Below are 18,636 nucleotides of genomic sequence, written 5' to 3'. Positions count from 1 at the left end.
GTGGTGGCCGAGCTTGGCTGCGTGAAGACTAGACTAATGTTATGACGTTAAAATGGTTAGTGTAGTGGTGGTGGAGCTTGGCTAACCCAAGGGTGCTTGTAATACTTAGTAAAAACATCTCACTATTTTGGCCCATCTCGTCACTGGTAATTTAGTGATGGCCAAGCTTTGCTCGCAAAATGTGGTAAGCTAACCATGATATCTCAGTTTGGCCTCATAATTGTTTGTCAATGTAGTGAACATTCTTGGTATGTGGGATATGAAATACCTGGGTGTGTAGCGTTTGTGATTCGCTTACCATAAATGCCATTTCCTAAGGCAAAATAAAGTGTAAAGCTCTGCCACGATACTTGTCTTGTGTCCTCATCATGGTAAATTGAAATTATGGTGGCCAAGCTTAGCTTATAGAAGGTAAGTTCTCAGATATCGTTTCATATAGTCGTACCACTAACACTGATTACAGTTCCTTTGTTGATGAAATCTCAAAGGAATAAGCTCTGTACTCTCTAATCGTCGATGAAATCCTATGTTTAGAAAGTTTTAGTATGCTAATTACTAAGTTGCACGCTACGTTGTTATGTCTAAACGCGGTCAATTTAGAAAATGACCATGTATAATGGAAAACAGTGTATTCATTTCATTTGACTGCTTTATTAATTCACGTACATTGCAATACTCATACGTTTGTTTAAGTGTAAATTTGGGGTGTGATCGTGTCTTTTAAGAGATTTGAAAGTTACAAAGATGCCAGTGACATTTTGGGATGCACTGCTACATGTTTAAGAAGTGCGAAACAATTCATTTAATTATTTAAAAAACAAACAGAATGTACCTTTACACAAAGGCATGATTTGGTTATAAAAATGTTTATTATACTAAACAAAATTATTGTCATAATCCACAAATAATGTATGTAATGATGCAATTGTTTTTTCATTCATGCTAACGTCAATAAAAGTAAACTGAAAGAGGGGAACATTGGAAGAAACACATTTAGAACCTTTAGGAAATAGCGGCCCTGTCATTTGTGTTATCTCGTTCGTTGTTTGCGCCATTCGCGTGGAAACGTTTGCCGTGGAACTGGTAATGAAACAAATACTACAAATACCTTATCTCAGTAAGTTTTATACTGATTTGTGATTGAACTAGACATAATTCTGTACAAGAATAGTTTTCCTCCTACTAGTTAACTCAATGTATATGTTTATAACTCTAATTTTTTCAGGCAGTTTCAAACACATTATTTATTTGTTGTTTAAAAAATACATTCTTGCAATGTTGATTTAGGTTTTATGGTTTCCAAAGATGAGAACTGGTTATGATGCCAATGTGGTCATAACGATAAGTTCTTCAGTCACCAAGTTCTTCAGTCAAGACTTGACTGAAGAACTTAGTAGGCAGTGACCATATTCGACAACAATCTATATATATAATTCTGTAAGACCAAATTTTTACCAGAAAATTGTGGACGTCTGGTAAGTCGCAGAAAAGTGGGAGGGGTCTTAAATTAAAGGTCTTGACCACAGGGACTCGGGAAAAATAGTAGAATTCCCATAAAGTTACCAGAAAACGAGATATAACGTAAAATATCCACCATAAGAAATGCATGGGGACTGAAAAACGTCTGCATTCTATCAGCTGTTACTTATTTATTTGCAATGTTTACATATATTCCGAAAGTCAATGTTGGTAAATAATGCTTCAAAATGAATTGTGTTTAATTTTTTTGTTTTCCGTTTTTATAATGAGTGCAGTAACTAGACAGGGTAGGGGAAGACCTGCAAGACGTGGAAGAGTGTCCAGGAATGAATTCAACAGACTTAAGAAATGCAAACGAGAACGTCATGTAGGGCCTAACTGTGAAAGAAATCCAGAAGCTGTTTTACAACCTGTCTTTAGAAGAACGCTGGAAAATGAGTTGAGTGTTGTTTCTCACAATCTAGGTCCTCTTAGCACTTGCATGCATTGTGGCGCATTTAACTTCGCAGAGGAGGCCACAAATGGATATTTCAACGCATGCTGCCACAATGGACATGCCCCAACCACAAGTAAATGACGAACTAAAAGAACTGTTTTTACATGATTCCAACTTCATAAAAAACATAAGGCAATACAACAGTGCAATGGCCTGTGCGTCGCTTTCCGCTACACAAAAAGAGATTCCGGGAAATGGGCCTTACTGTCTTAAAATTCAGGGACAAATTCATAGATATATTTCTGACTTACTACCACGAAATGGGGAGTTTCCTTCATAATAAATAATAATAATTTTGACCTTTACATGTGGTTCTCAAAATGGAAACTATAACAGAATTCGTAAGATTACAAAACAAATCTTCAAATTTTAAACTAGAAAAGATGTGCAATGTTTGGCTGTATGATTTCAGCTCTGATTCGTCGTTCTCCGGGCTCAGGCCAAACCGTGTGCACAATTCCATTTGTTAATATGTTGTGTTATTGATTTAATCATTATTTTACAATTGTATTTCATTGACACATCAGAAGCAACTAATATACGACTCCAACGGAAGGAAAACCAAGATATAAAACAAGAAACACTGTTAATTTTAAGTAACATAAAATTGATAATTAATTTTACAAACATATTTAGAATATTTGTCTTTTTATATATGGTTTTTTTATTGTAGTATAAATTAGGGGCTATGGCCCCTACAGGCCACTAGTGGTAGGCTAATTCTAAACACTATAAACAATGAAATAGTCACAAAAGTGATTATAGCTCAGTGAAATACAGGGTGTTATCAAGATAGAAGGATTTTGCAATAATTATCACTGACAGCTTGTTGTAAATTTTATTTGAAAGATTTTATTTATAGATACAATATAAAATGCAGTACAATACAGTAGATTGAACATACTCCCAATACTCGCATTTTAGTTAAACTTGACTTACAATACGCCTAGTTGCATAGTTGAAATCGCAATGATAGTAAGGAATACCTAACCTTTACCTTTAGGTCTTTATTTTTTGGGGACAATAAAAAAAATACTGTCGGGGATTTTAAAGTCCACGTAGGTAGAAAATTCTCTTGGAGTCTAAACTGTAAAGCAAATGTATAAAGTTTTCAGTATATTCGTATAATTATTGATTATTTTTTCAAACCAAGCAATTGAATGAATTGCTCAAACTTAATCGTGAAGCATTAAAATGTAGAAGCGTAATGTGTATAAGATTTTCTAAATTATGTGTTACACTTAAATAATAATACTATTTTACACTACGGGTACTCGACAGAAGTTCAACGTATCTTTAGCAATGTTTTACAAGGATTGTGTTTTCGACAGCCCGTGACGAAGGCGCCATTAAGGGTTGTTTTGACTGCAAACAAGCGACTTGTTCTCGATAAATTTGGCAAGAGATATCCACAGGTGTCCACGGCGATTAAAGTTTCAGGGCGGCGTCACTGGTATTTTTAAGAATTTATCCGCCCCATACAACCGTCAGAGACGTGTTTACCTATCGTTCGTTTACCTTAAGGTGTTTACTTGTTGCTAAATATATGGTTTATATCTTTACTAAATCGTACATGTAACTACAGTTGGAATATTCTATGAAGACTAGATTGAAAAAGAACCACTTTCAATAAATTCTCAATGAAAAGTGATACTATTTCAATGTGTTAATTGGTAAATTAAGGAGGTATTCGCCTAATCAATGGTAATGAAAGGCTCGCCTTACCTTGCTGATGTAGCAGCTACTCTGCTATCGACCTGACGAAAATAGACGTTGATTAAATACCGAGTCTAGACTTCGTAGACGTCAACATTTAGTACACAAATAGTTAACTCAAACTATTTTAACGTGGATTCTTTACACAAGTAGTTAACTCATAGAACGTTAAACACTATAAGTAAAGTTCAAACGTTGAAAAAATAGTTAAAACAGAGATATATTAGCGTATATAGTCAACGTCCGTCATCGGTTGAAATAAACGTTAACGCGAATCGTCAATTAAAATAGTTGACTTAGTGTGTGTTAACGCGACTTTTACACACTAGTAGTAAATTGTTTTTGTTTTTTTATTTAGTTAAATTCTTTGAACAAAGTTAATGCATAATATGTTATAGTAATACAATATTTCCAAATACTACTGATTACTTTAAAACGACACAAAAGGTTTGATATTATACGTAAACTTGAAATGAACCGTTCATACATACCGTTAACTTGGCATATGTTAATGTATATTGTTAACAAAAATTACGTTCAAGTGAATAGTGAACATTGAACATTGCCTTGTTTGATGCATTGCGAATATACCTTTAAGTCGTTCTTCAGCTGATTCTTAAGGTAAACTTATTAGTTTCTAGTGAATTACTATAATATCACGCCTAACAATTAATTCTAATAAAATATGAGGATTTTGTTGCTTTTTCGGCGTTTAAAAACGCAATACCTATGAAATAAATTCATGGAACACTTTGGTATTGTCTAACGCAATGTGGTTGGGATGTAACCATGAATCTCCCCGTAACCAAACCTAACAGTTGAACCTTCCAATTCCATCCTCACCTAACCCCACCCAATCAATCACCTGTTCCACCGAGTGACCAACAGATTCGAACCCCCCGCCCTCCCCCACCCACGGCCATACACAGACCTTCCATTGGGATCGATCTGTTTTGCCAATCTGAAGAAAAAGCAGAACATTCAATTATCTCTTGAGCTTTTTTCACAATTGTATCGGGTGGGTTTCCCCTTTGGGGTTTTCTATTCGAAATGCTATATATTTCTGTTCTACACTGTAGAGTAGAACATATTTACATGTACATATTACATATTTACATATTTACTGTAGTATTTACATTGAGAGTTTACTGTAAATTATTTAGAGAGCTTGATGCGTATCCGGGAAATTGAATACCTCAGGTCTTAAAACTTTCAAAAAATAAACTATTTGCAGGAATATTAATCCTGTCCACGTTGCGAAGTCTATCGGTTTGATCAGTCAGCGCTACATTTCCTGGCAAAATATGTATTTGCCAACTGCAATGTTGAATTCACTTTTACAACTTGATCTCAGTATTAAAACTCTTATAGGGAAATACCCTTATACTTGTATGAAATAATTATATGAAATTATATGTGTTATCAGTGTTTGTGCTATTACTAATAAGCTATGACATTGTAAAAGATAATCTAGCATAAAGCTGCGTTGTTTCTTCTTGACTAAATCGTGTGAAAATTTTAAATTAGATCTGAATAGCTTGGTGGTATTACCAAGGGTGTTTTCATTAGTGAAATTTGATCTTTCTCTCCAGACCCCTATGTACAACAAACCAAAACACCATAACAACACAAGAGAGTACAGTGAAATCGTAAAAAGTTTCTTCTGCAGCCCATATATTACTCCATAAATACTATGGATTCAAAGTAAACGGTCAGTTTAAACGCACAAGTTGGAAGGATGTTTAGTTTCCGTGCGTTGAAGAGTTTAAGCCCTCGTTTGATAACACCGTCGGTGTTTGGCATTTATAGCGGACTTGCCCTTTCAAACAGCCACGCCCATTTGGAATGCCTCTTGATAACTATTGCTTTCTCCCTCAAACATCTCCGTTTGACATAATTTTGTCGCGGTAATGTGAGGAAACGCGTACAAGGTATCATTTTTTTTGTCAGTCTAGACTATGTCGCTGTTTACATGCGATGCATGTACTGTATACATGGTCTGTAAAATCGGTGACCTCTTTTAAGGCCCGTCTACATGCTACGATATGTCGCAGCGATCTGACCGTTGCCAACCATATCGTTACGATAATCGGAGCGTGTGGACGGAAGATCGCTGCGATGTATCAGGGTTGGATTTTTTTTTATTTTTCTGGCGACGATTGGCAACGATGTTGTATGTTGGAACTGGTTGGAACGTGTAGACATCGCTTCCACTTATCGCTGCTATCATCTACTGATTTCCAAATAACTGTATCCTGTCTCTTTATCAGAGGAGTAACTAAGTTTAACAATTCCACGTATGAGACTTCTGTCTTTCTCAAATAGTTGCGCCAGTCGATCGGTTCATCTCTCAACTCTCTCAATAGTCTCACATGCGAAAACTTATCTCTCATGAGAAGCCAAGAACGACACCCCTTAAGCTAGGCGCCCACCGGGCAACCCAGCGGGTGACGCGGCGCGGAGAAAAACTTCCGTCCGCTTCTCCAGGGTTCGCGCCCACCAAGCAACTCTGGCGGAAGCGCGGGGCAGCGCGGAGAATTATTCTTTTTCAGGGGATGCACAGTGCACTTCGATTCGGACCCGAACACTCCCGAAGGGCTCGCGATACTTTCCGAAAACACCCGAATGAGCGGCAGACGAGGGGCAGACGCCGTTTCCGTGCCTCTACCCCGCGCCCACCAGGCAACTCAACGGAGGCGCGGCAACACGAGAGGAAGAAATTCTCCACCGAATTCTCACTACCGGATTCGAGAAGAAGTTTTTTTTCCGCGCCGCGTTGCGCCACCCGCTGGGTTGCTAGGTGGGCGTCAGTCCATAAGGTAACATGGCACGGATACGTGGCAACTTTTTTCCACGGCGTCGCGCCGCACCGCGTCACCCGCTGAGTTGCCCGGTGGGCACCTAGCTTTACTTCTTGGTATGCGTCGTCTCTTTCTCGCTACTCCCGTCAAACAAATTACATACACGGACCACAACAGCATCTCTTCCATGTTGATCATAACTGAGAAAAGACCAGCAAATTGCGAAACATCAATGTTCAATTTATCGCAACGATTTGTTGGTGCAATCAGATCGCTGCAATATATCGTAGCTTGTATTTGTATTGGTGTATTGTATATGTATTTGGCCCTGTGCGTGTGACTTATCAGGCAAATATACGCTGGTATACTGGTAAATTTTATGTTGTTGCAGAGAGATGCGAAGCCAAATCATTTGTTTCTTATCAGTCCGTCGCACAACTGACTAAGTCACCAAATCACAAAAAATAATTCTAAAAGTCATGAGTTATGTGAGATACATAAATCTAAAAGACGTCGCAGCTACGTTGATATCCTCTAGGCGTATTTCCTGCCAAGTATGAGATAGAATGCACTGTGTGATGTATTATGTAGCGAGGCTCTTGATTAGCCAGCCATGATGATAATTAAAAACCTACAGATTCATTTATAAGTAGACTTAAATAATACGTATTGTCATATAATATTGTTGGAAGCGTGTAACTACTATTTAGTTTTTACGCGTTTTCATATTTTTAGTAGTGTAATAGTCAAAGGTAGCATGTACTGTTTTCTCTTTTTGGTGTATTCTAAAGCAAGCTAGTCTGTGTAATCGGCATGACTTAAGTACAAACATAAGCACAGAATGAACTTTGGACTCTGAGCTGTTATGTTTGTTAGGCTCGAGGAACATACAATGATTTATTCGAATGGTAATTTTGTGTTTATCAAATATAAATAAGTTTATAGTTTAGAATTTACAGTTATATTTGAAAATAAGTAGTTTTGAGACGAACAGTGATTTGAAGAGATATTGAATATTACTCACAGATGGATGGAAATTATGAGAAAGGAGGTTGAATAAGCTATTTAGTCATTTCGTTGAACTTACTTTTATTGTTGAACGATGAAAGTTTAGCTTACTTAACAAAATTCAACACAGAAATCAGTGACAACCCTAACATCACACTCTGTGGAGGCTAATATAACCACGGTAATGCGTTTATAAAACCTGTCATATTTTTTACTTGAGAATTTAATGTTCAGTTATAATATGCAGTTATAAACGCATAATCAAAAGCCAAGCATTGAAAATGTTTGTATTGAAACTGAAACATCAGCAGGATTTTACTTATAAAAAAACATTGTTACAAAACATAGTTAGGGCGAAGAATACCAACTTTAAATAATAAGTTCTTTCAAAATGAATTTTACCTAAACCCTTTGAAGTGTTCGGATCAGTAATGTTTTATAACACAAAACTATTACAGTAGAACCTTGATAACAAGACCCTCATGGGGATTGTTATAAGACTTGTTATCAAGGTTGACTTCTTATCGAGGTTTGTAATAATATGTGATTAGGGGTAAAATAATGTTAAGGGTTTTTGAAAATGACCCTTGTTATCAAGGGCGACTTGTTATCGAGGGTCTTCTTATCAAGGTTCCACTGTAATTATACTTTATGTTCTCGCCTAATCGCAATCAAAAATATTTGAAGAACTTTCTCTTTCACACTAAGGATTCCTATCAAGGTCGTGTTGTAATATGTAGGCTAACACAACTAGTTGAATTGTATAAAGCTTATAAAGCTCCCAAACGTACAGATATCTCATGTGAATTAGGGAAAGCTAACTGCATGCAAAAGGCCCTTTGGCATATTGTTCGTAGAGAGACCTGTGAGTTGAAACCTTCTTCTTTACCCATCTTAAAATCCCAGGATTCATTGGTTCAGTCACCTTCTGAAGTAGTAAATCTTTTTTAACCGACTTCCCCACTACCAACAAAAGGAGGAGGTTCTCAATTTGTTTGTGGCGATGTTTTTTTTTTCTATGTATGTTCACCAATTTCTCTGTGATTCTTTTACCGATCAGCGTGGTTCCACCACCAAAATAACCAGGAGAGTTTCTATTTGGTACCTTATATATTATGTTTAAGTATAATATTCGTTTCTGTGAAAAATTCCGAAAAACTTAAATATTCAACATTTATTTTGTTTACATTTGTGCAGATTGTTTACATTTGTGCAGAGAAGGCAATAAATAATAATAAAATTCCTACAGCTGTTAGTTGAAACCATTTAAATGAAGCTACAGACAATTCTTCATGAAACAGTTGCTTCATATTGATTAATAAAATATTTCTTGCCATGGAGCCTAAATTAATTACATTGAGAAAAATGCATTTTGTTTTGGTTACTATAAAAAATGTATTTCAACGTTTGACCTGATTTGTGTATACAGTAATTCTGTTTTTAGTATTGAATATTCTGACTTACAAAAACATATGTTTCAGTGAATAGCTGTATAATATTGACAAATAAAGGTGTATTGTGAAAACCAAAGCATTCGTAAAACAGGTCTAAATATAAATCAAATGCAATTATTATTCCTTACACGACCTAAGAAGTGTGACAGTGCATAATCGTCAATTGTCTTAAAAGTGTTAAATATTTTTATTACTAAACATGGATTTGCAGATGTGGAATGTTTATTGATATTCTCTACCCAGTTACTATATCATATCAATACTATTATGCCTGCTTCGGAAAGTCCTAGAAGAAGATGATTTGCAATTTCGACTAGGCTATTATATCTTGATCAAACAAAACCACCTACATGGCTTGCACCACTTTTAGCTGAACCAATCTTTCATATACATATTTCATTTGCAGATGTGGCATGTTTATTAATATTCTCTACCCAGTTACTAAAACATGTCAATACTATTATGCCTGCTTCGGAAAGTCCTAGAGGAAGATGACTTGCAATTTCGACTAGGCTATATCTTGAGCAAACAAAACCCCCTACATGACTTACACCACTTTTAGCTGAACCAATCTCTCATATAATATTTTCCAAAGGTACTATACGAAAGGTACTATGGTGTTAACGACCAATTTTCCACTTTTGAGAGATTTTTTAGTCGCTGGTAGCTGAGGAATAACTTTCATATTGTTCCAAAAGGCTTGAGACGTTACTGTATTTCTTTTTATAATGTAGAAGTACACCGATTGCAGGAAACGATGATGTCTGACATTTCAATGTATCTAGAAAAGACAATTAGTTTTTCATTAGGCCTAATGTAATGGACAACTCTTTCTTTCTTAAGGAATATCTAAAGATGTTTATTTTCATACCCATTGATTATGTAACCTCAACAGGTGACTCAAGCAGATTTAAAATAATGATTGTTCTTTGGAACTGTTGATTGTTTCAAACAGTTTTGCTTATCAAAAATCCTCAAGTAATTAATATATAAAAAATTATACAGTCACTAAAAATCATGAAATAATTTATTTTTGTAAAAAAATACAACCGACTTCAAACGCTCTAAAAAGAATGAAATAATTTCAATAAAGTAAACTTTTGTATTAGGCAAGCTCACGTATTTCAAGTCGGCGCGGCTCAAACTGCAAATATGATTGAAATAAAATATTGTGTGTGTATTTTGAAAATCAATAAATTGTAGCTGGATAACATAAATATATAAAAAACATACTGAACTGTTTTGTTCATATATTAAAGGTAATATTTTCTTGTATTTTATGTTTACTTCAGAATAAATGCATTATGAAAATAACACACACAAATGTTCTATATGAATAGGAAAATAATTTAGTTTGATATTATTACAGGGAAAAGAAGCTAGTTTAGTATTAAAACGTTACTTTTCCAAGTTAGAAACATTTAAATGTGTTATAATCTTTTTAAAGATACTCGTTAATACCACTATAATGCCGATCACTGATTACGGTAATAAAATAACACTTAACGCATAACTATGAAAAGACATGCAAATTAACACCTTTAGTTATAGATAGTCACCTGCAATATGGACACCCTCTTTCAATTTTGTATCAAAAATCATCATAGAGCCGCGCCGACTTAAAATACGTGAGCTTGCCTAATACAAAAGTTTACTTTATTGAAATTATTTCATTCTTTTTAGAGCGTTTGAAGTCGGTTGTTTTTTTTTTACAAAAATAAATTATTCGAAACATTTCTCAGGTTCTTTTGTTGGATCTACATTCGGTGAATCGTCTACTGCAGTCAATCTTGTCCAGCAGTCCCCTCCAATGCATTCTTTGTTTTTGTCTCCAGTTACTTCCAGAGAGATAGAGCAAGCAATTCAATCGCTTAAATCAAAAACATCTACAGGCTCTGACGAAATATCCAGCTCTCTTTTAAAGCAAATGTACACATCCATTTTAGACCCTTTAGTTTATCTGTTTAATGCTTCCATGTCATCAGGTATTTTCCCCGATATTTACAAAACAGCAAAGATTGTCCCGGTCTTCAAGAAAGGTGACAAATGCGATGTTAACAACTATAGGCCTGTTGCTCTTCTTTGCACTTTATCAAAGGTAATGGAGAAGGTTATGTATTCCAGGTTAATGAATCATCTAGACATGAATAACATTCTCATACAAAACCAATATGGCTTCAAAGCGGGTCGCTCAACCACTCAAGCAATTGTTGAGTTTGTTCAGGATGTATTATCCAACCTTGAACAGCGCAAACCAGCACTGAGTGTATTCTGTGATCTTTCGAAAGCTTTCGATACAGTTAATCACAATATTCTTTGTGAGAAACTGGAAAAATATGGTGTTCGAGGAGTTCCACTAGCTTGGTTCCGATCGTATCTTTCAAATAGAATGCAATTTGTTGAGATTTCAGGATTTCGGTCGCATCTCGCTGAATGCAAGTTCGGGGTTCCTCAGGGTAGTATTCTCGGACCATTGCTTTTTATCGTGTATATTAATGATCTATCAGCACATCTTCATTCAGCTAAATCAATCTTCTATGCGAATGACACAACCTTACTGTTTGGAGGTCCATGTTCCAATTTGCAATCTCGAGTTGAAGAGTCAGTTAGTTCACTTTTAAGTTGGTTATCGCTGAACAATCTTAGACTAAACTCCGATAAGTCCGTTTTCATGCAATTCCTAACTCTCAATAAGATCCCTGAATCCGTCTCGTTGAATAAGTTCGAGATAGAAGAGTGCTCTGTTGTGAAATTTTTAGGTCTAATTGTGGATAAAATGTTGTCATGGTCCAATCATGTATCACAGCTTTGTTGCAAGTTGAACCGCATCTGCCACGCACTTAGGACGTTGCAACCTCTTCTTGACTGGGAAATGTTAGTTGCAGTCTACTATGGTTGTTTTTTCTCAGTCATGACTTATGGTATTGAAGTCTGGGGTGGTTCTTCCCATGGTGATAAGGTCTTTACCGTACAAAAAAGGGCAGTGCGTATCCTCAATTGCTTACCACCACTCCATTCATGCAGAGAAGTTTTCCGGGAGAACAACATTTTAACTTTGCCTTCTATATTCATCTACAGAGCAATAATGTCTGCAGTAAATCATCTGAAGGATATTCCATCGGTTGGTCAATGTCATAGATACCCCACTAGGCATGGAGGAGATCTTCGTACTCGATGTCATCGTCTGACCCTTTCTGAAAGGAATGCAAATTTTTCGGGCCCATTTTTCTTTAATAGGCTTCCTGAAGAAGTAAAGCAGTGCAGTTCAAGGTTGGGTTCTAATGGTTTTGGGAAACTACTAAAAAATTATTTGGTGGAAGGTGAGTTTTACAGTACCGAAGAGTTCCTGTCTGCCTGATCTCATTCAACATGGCATTTTTATTTTACTTATTTGTTTAAATCTTTAGAATAAAATAGATTTAACTAATTATTTTTTGTTTTGATTTAAATGCTACTAGACCATATAATGTATTTGACGATTGAGATGTACATTGTATAATTTGTACCCAATTCATGAATAAAATATGTCTATGTCTATGTCTATGTCTAAAGCCTCTTGACTTTTCTTCTAATAAAACGAGATGAGTCCAATGGAATCCCCGATGAGACTTTGAAAGCATCTCGACTGGACAATCCAATCCTGGTCTTGTCACAAGTCCAGCCTAAATTTAGCAATTTTTATTTTCTCTCTCTGTTATGGCTCTGTGCTGGATAGTGTTTTCCCCAGTGGACTTTTTACTTCGTGTTTGTTTTGGAAGTTTGTGCTGCATTTGTATTCAGATCGTGCTGATTATTTTAGTTGCTGGAGAAAATTATCTCAATACGGTAAATGTAGGAACCTAAAGACAGTTGAAAGGATGTTTCTAATTTCGAGTAAACATGAAAGGTATTTTTAAGTCTGACAGTATGTATAACAGAAATGAAATCGTGACGGTGAATATTACTTTCAGAATCAAATGGAAACTGTTGAAAAAATTAATATTGTTAATGAATAAACATCTATGAATCCACTATCCTACACTTTATACGACGTACAATTATTAAATTTCTACATTGTTAAAATAAATCCAGTAAAATATTTAGCCAGTTTTTACTACTAATTTGATTACAACACTTTAACAAGTGGTTTAGTCTTTATTTGGCAATCTAATAAGGTTAAATAGTTTTTTTAATAAACTTAGTTTTGTTTACTTTTTTGTTTCTTTACACCTGCTTTTGCATCCCTATGTATGTTTACGTTTCGAAGGTGTATTAAATGCATTAACCTATTTAACATTTTCACCGTGGGAAGTTTGTATACATTTATATTAACTGATAATGTTAAGCATTTAAACCTGCCTGTAAAAATTTACTTAAACATCTGTGTTGTAGTATCATCATTATTATAAAATAATGAACACAAAAGTGAAGCATACATTAAACAAATGTATAATGAAAACTCAACTAATAATCGGGAAAGGCCATCGAGAAACCAATAATCGGATTTGCTCATTGTTGCAAGCTGTCTTTTGTATTACTTGTATCATATGGAGGGTGAAACCACTTACAACTTCTATATTAATTATATCCATTGTTGCTGAGTGTTATACGTGATGCTACTATTTTGTCTAGCATTTTTTCTTCTTCTAATTGACTTTAGCATTTTGTAAATTGATTTTTTTGCGTGCATAATTTTTTTTATACACAATGTTTTTGCTTGCGCGTTTTTTACATGGTTTTTGCAATTTCATAAGACATGTATTTAAAATCATTTATATGTTTAGATAGAATTATTAACGTACCTTATGATTTGTGTCAAGATAAATACATGAATATTCCGTGATTAACTATAATTTAAATTTACTCTGAACAAACCATCAAAAGTGTTAAAATATTGTAATGTAAAATATTGTATCACAAAAATAGTGATCTCAATTAATTAATTATAGTGAGTATTTCAAAATTGAAATTGTGAAATGCTAACCAATTTGTAACCAAGACAGGTACAGTATAATATAATAAACAAGAATACTTATAGTTTGGTCCATTAGGATGGAGAGGGCAATAGAATGTTAATTATTCATTTAATATAATCTTTACAACTATTTTAACTCAATGAAAAGTAAACAATGAGCAATGATTGGCAAAATCCAACTTAAAATAAATTATGTATATACAGTATTATAATAGTAGACATTAGTACACTGAGCATGTTACCTGAAATGAAATGCTCATAAAAATACTACACTTTATATTATGGTACCACATAAATTTTAGCTGAAAATAAATTAATACAATACTATACTTTATACTTTTATATTACTCTATTAATTATATTTCCAGTGTGTATCACAAATTAAGAGTATCCATCGTGCTTGTTTGAACACTGTGCTACATATGGTCAGTGTTGCTTGAGAGCATAACACCGTAACACTATTGACCCAGTGGTGGTGGCGTGCGAAGTAAAACATTTATACGCGACACGCCAACACGCCTTACACGCGTGTAAAGCGTATAGCCAACACGTCGCCAACTCTCGTACATCATTTAGCGGACAATAGTGGGTTGTGTAGTTGCACCAACTTGTTGATTTGAAACTAACCTTCCTAACCAATTATTGCGTGTCAGTGTTACAGCCTCAAGATGTCCGTATTGTTTCGTCCGGTTTTTGTAAGGGTTCGAAGGTGATTTATTTTGTGGTTTAGGTTGAGAGATAAGGAGTTTGAATTTATAAGTGAAAGTTGTTTGACAGGGGAGGCTGTTAAATTTAGGTGGAAATTTGTGTTGATCGAAGAGAATTTAAATTTACGTGACATTTTGTTTTGATAGAGAAAGACTTTGAATTCACGTGATAATATGTATTGACAGACACTTTTTTGAATTAATATGACGATTTTTTATGACAGAAGGATTTAGAACGTAAAATTATGTCCTAAAAGTGGAGAATTTTGAATTTAAGTGATATATTTTGCATGTGTTTTTATTTCCGAGCCAAAATATATTTACAGAGAAAGATTTAGAATTTACGAAATAATTTGTTTTGATCTGGGAGGATCTTGAATTTAAGTGATAAAATATTTGTACAGAATCGAATTACAGGTTTAAATGATGACAAAGAATGGGTGCAATTTCATTTATAATATTCACACTGCACTTGGTTAAAGAATCTACAAACTAAATGGAATTCGCTGTTTCGTCATATTATATTGGAGACAGATATTATATTGTACTTGTTAATACTTAGTAGCTTCTGAAACTGATGTGCTAACAATAATATTTTGTGTACTGATTTTTTTCCATAACAAGATACTTTGAATAGTGAAAATACGGAAATTTGCAGACGTTTGTACAAATTGAAAACTACACTACAGTCGGGCTTTGTTCCCGATGACTGCGGTCTCAAGCTGCTTCTTTGATTCTAGTCACATAGTAATTGAGTGTATATGGTGTGTCTACTCGGAACCCAATCAAAGAATTGGTATTCCTTATTATCATTCCGAGATTGGCATAGGAACGCGAGAACGTGGAACGCGGTGTATTTACAAACAATGGAACGGAGGACTCGGAACGTGGCGGGGTTTTTGTTATTTCAACAGTCTGATCTGCAAGTAGGTGTGAGTAACATAAGGTAACGAAGAATCTGAGTACTTAGTAAACTGTTATCAGTTAAAACAAAGTTGTCTTTACGCCGTCTTATTAATCGTTCCAAAATAAAAATAAAATCATGCTGAACTGTATGATATGTTATGCCCACATGCAATATCAGAGCAATATAAACCTAAGGAGAAAATATAACTTTATGGCAAACTTTAAAACCACGGCAACGTCTTTGGCACTGTCACCTCTGGCTTGTCCATGTAAATTATATACCATAACTGTGATCTTTAGATTACTTCGCATACCTATGAGTATGGATAGTAACGATTAGTTGATCTCTCCATGAGAGACAATCAAAGATTAAATACCGATGTTTGATGTTGTATGGAAAAAACTGGCCAAAACGAGCCCATATAGATTGGGTATACTGCAGTGGTAATTGTTTATGCGAATGTTCACTCTATTACCATGAGTCAATTCACTTCTAAGCATTTTTATTGCAAATAACAGTTTTACTTTGTTGTACTAACGTAGGCCTACATAATGAGTTATATTATGGTTCCTCAACTTAAAATTCGTCTAGTTAGTAAAGTAGTCGATTGTAACAACTATCAGTTGAAGTTCTCTACAAACAAATAATGTTCATTTTCAAAGATTCCTCCGCCAATGGCATTTTTACGAGTTTAAGGGGTAACTGCCCAATTGTTTCGATACCTAACCTTGAAACTTTCTTTCAACTCATCATTAACTGTAGCCCAATGACAAATAGCACCTATGTCCAAATCCCACCCACTATCCAACCAGCAACCTTCATATTTGAAGGCGAGCATTTCAACAATACCAATGTTACCTGTTAAATGTGTCATTGCTTGTCACATCGGACTTCATCATGCGCCCACGTGCCGCTGAACGACGGCCATTTTGAACACGTCTCAACACGTCCACTGGCCGCTTTCTAACCTCACGCGCCTCAACCCCATGTTCGCGATTTGAATGTAAATGTATTAGTCAATACCTGTCAAGTAGCTTGGGGAGCGGAAGGGGTGACCAAACACCGATGTGACGTCGTTTTTATTCACTTCTTGTCCCCGACGCAAACGAGTGTTGAAATATTGTAGTTGGGAGTAGACTTGATTCCATCTTGTAAAACTTGTGCTACGATATCCATTAGAGTATTTCCCTCAATAATTTTACCTTTTAGTTTTGTTTAAGTACTTGGTAATAATTACAGTCATTGCTTAAGAATAGTACAGGTTCTCTTGTCCTTTAAATGAATCTGAAGCCTTTATGTATTTATTGTTGGTGACGGTGATTGCTGTTAATTGTTTTTATCTTATTTTGGTTTTGATTTCATGATTAAGCATCTGGTTTAAAAACTAGTGGATGAGCTGTGGTTTATTATTAGATCGTTTCATTCTGTTAAAGAAGCGGGAGAGTGAAATATAAAGAAATTAATAGGAAATAAAAAGACACCCGCATGAACCAGGGATGGAACCAACAATTTAGCTGGTTCAAACAATAAATATTTAGAGGAATATATTTAATTTATAATAAGGTTTGATTTTTAATATAAATTCTACTTTAGACTTAGGGTATTGTAAACAAATAAGAAAAATGTACCTATTTTATTCCTCTTGGAAATTGATAGAGGGTAAATTGGGTATGTACGAATTTTGTATTATTTGCACCATTTTCTGTTATTAGAGCCGCATTATCCGTAGTCAATGTAGGCCTACTATAAACCCTCAACATCAAGCATAAAACTGAACAAATCAATAAAGTAAGAAATTGTAAAAATATTTTTTAAGAAAGAGTTTGCTGAACTAAAAAACTCACATCAAACCTCTATAGTATATTAAGACTCATAAAATTCGCCAACTTCGATTGTTTAGTGTTCTGTAAACTTTGCAAAAGCCAATGTAAAAAAATGATGTGGTGTAAAAGGTCGATATTAAGAGTATAACCTCATTTCAGCCCTAGCTCAGTGATATTTACACAGCCGTAAAGCAGGATAGGCTGTTAAACATTTTATGTCGCAAGTCTCGTGATGAAGTTCTTGCTACAAACTTGGCTGACTTTTGTTGTGAAGTGATATGTGTTTGTTTCATGATTTCGAGATGTTACAAGATTTTCGTCATTTTTTGGTAAAAAAAATGCAGTTTTAGTTTGTGCCTTACTTTTATGTGGTAAATTGAAAAATAAATATCGTATAGTCAATAAGTTGGGGAAATGATCCAAAGAGATGTTACGGAATCGTCTATAGGGGTTTCGTAAAAATGCATGATTATTTCTAATACGAAACCTTGCAAATGATTTGTGATTCTCTTAAGAGTTCTTGGAGTTGAATGTTTTAACTCGTAAAACAATTAAAGAACTACAAAGAAAATGTATAATCTCACAGTATACTAGATATTAAAATCACTCTGGTGTTTGAAAAAATATTTTGTGATGAAATTAACATTGATCTTATGACAGGCAAATCCGAGATGGCCGTTAGCTTCCATGGACTCTTTTGGAGAACAATTAAAAGCTACAAAGAATATTTATAATCCCACAGTATACTAGATATTTAAATTATAAACACGTTGGTGTTGGAAAAAATATTTTTGGACGATAGATAAACTCTTCAGCAGCTGTTTCAAATTATCCAAGATGACCGATAGCCTCCAATGACTAATATTAATCTAACCTTGAAATAATTTAATAATACAAAAACATTATGATAACTCCACTATATGTTTTACCATGTAAAATACGAGTACATATATTTAAAAGATTAATGGGCAAGGGTATTATTTAATAATTGAAACAAATGTATTTGACTATTTTAAATAGGGTAAAATCTTATTAATTGTTTTTTTTTAATTATTACTCGTGATATTTAATGTTTTAAGTCTCTCAGAGTCGGACTACTCTTTACAATGTTTAACGTGCTTCTTGTAACATCTTATAGCTGTTCAAAGCAAAGATTTGACATGCATGTTCTTGGTATTCATAACAGAATTTAAATTTATCAACAATAATCCATCAATTACCCTTTCTGTTGATCGTGGAAACAAATTTACATTTATTTTACAATTGTATTGTTTTTTTTAGCTCGTTTTGC

General features: G+C 34.6%; 2 protein-coding genes across 3 annotated transcripts in view; both read left to right on the top strand.

The window, feature by feature from the left end:
* Positions 1-18,636, top strand: part of LOC128994962 (neurocalcin homolog) — a 146,798-nt gene that overhangs the window by 101,052 nt on the left and 27,110 nt on the right. The window lies entirely within an intron of this gene.
* The window catches only part of LOC128994963 (neuronal calcium sensor 2-like), a 137,869-nt gene that overhangs the window by 100,224 nt on the left and 19,009 nt on the right, over positions 1-18,636 (top strand). The window lies entirely within an intron of this gene.

This window comes from Macrosteles quadrilineatus, unplaced genomic scaffold, assembly GCF_028750875.1.
Source record: "Macrosteles quadrilineatus isolate MER2022 unplaced genomic scaffold, UCM_ALF_1.0 Scaffold_5__1_contigs__length_97177068, whole genome shotgun sequence".
Classification (NCBI taxonomy): Eukaryota; Metazoa; Arthropoda; class Insecta; order Hemiptera; family Cicadellidae; genus Macrosteles; species Macrosteles quadrilineatus.
This window is presented reverse-complemented; position numbering and strand designations above follow the sequence as displayed.